This window comes from Peromyscus californicus, unplaced genomic scaffold (genome assembly GCF_007827085.1).
Source record: "Peromyscus californicus insignis strain IS unplaced genomic scaffold, ASM782708v3 Scaffold_8__1_contigs__length_139910024, whole genome shotgun sequence".
NCBI classification, from domain to species: Eukaryota; Metazoa; Chordata; class Mammalia; order Rodentia; family Cricetidae; genus Peromyscus; species Peromyscus californicus.
Window position 1 is genome coordinate 126,697,094 of NW_026294606.1, and position 1,082 is coordinate 126,698,175.

The following is a 1,082-nucleotide window of genomic DNA, read 5'->3' on the forward strand; positions in this document are numbered from 1 at the left end:
TCTCTCCCCTTTTCTTGCTATAACCACTCACAAACATCATTAAAAGGTTTCTACTAAGACTCAGGTCACCCAGTGACTGTGCATTATTTTTGAGGAGGGTCTTAGAGTGTCAGATCTAGGGAGATCAGCCGACCCTCGCTCAGCACTGACCCCAGACCCTGTCTGGAGGTTCCCTCCCCACTGGAATCGCCACACCAGCATGTTCTCTCCCCATCTCACTCATCATTTTTTCCCTCTCCTCCCACTTCGATCCTTTGTCCACACAGGCCCCCACACAGCTGTCTCAACAAGCACTGAGGATAGGCCTGTGCAGGACACAGCATCAGAAAACCAGCTCTACCCTGGGTCTTTCTAATCTGGCCTTTGGGTCAGATCTAGGCAAGGAATCTGGGAGGTTCTGGAGGAGGAGGTGGGACAGAAGCAGGTCCCAGTCTTAGGCTCCTCACTGGTAAGGGGAGCCATCATTCCTCCCCCGTGACATTCTTCCTCTTCTCAACTTGTGGAGCCCCTAGCTAATCCTTCTGAGGCAGAGCCTAGTGCTCTCCGGGATTTTAGTGTGTTCTGCTGTCTGTTAAGTAGATGCTGGGGCTGGAGAAATGGCCCTGATTAAAAGCACAGACTGTTCTTCCAGAGGATTCGAGGTCAGCTTCCAGCACCCACATCAGGTGGCTCACCAGCTGTAACACCAGCCGTAGAGGGATCCAATGCCACTGGCCTTTGCTGTCCATGCTCATCTCCACTCCTACACATGTACACACACCCACACATGAAATGGGAAAAAGTTTTTAAAGACATTTTCTTTTTAATTAAAATTTTTCCATATATCCCAACCACAGTTTCCCCTCCTTCTACTCCTGCTATTAATGCCATCCCCATCCCTTCTCCTGTAGATCCATTCCTCCATTTTCCTTCAGAAAAGAGCAGACCTCCCAGGCATATCCATATGGCATAACAAGGTACAAGAAGACTAGTCACAAACCTTCATATCAAGGCTGGGTCAGGCAGCCCAGTAGGAAGAAAAGGGTCCCAAGTGCAGGTGAAAGAGTGAGAGACACCCCCACTCCCACTGTTAGGGGGGTCCC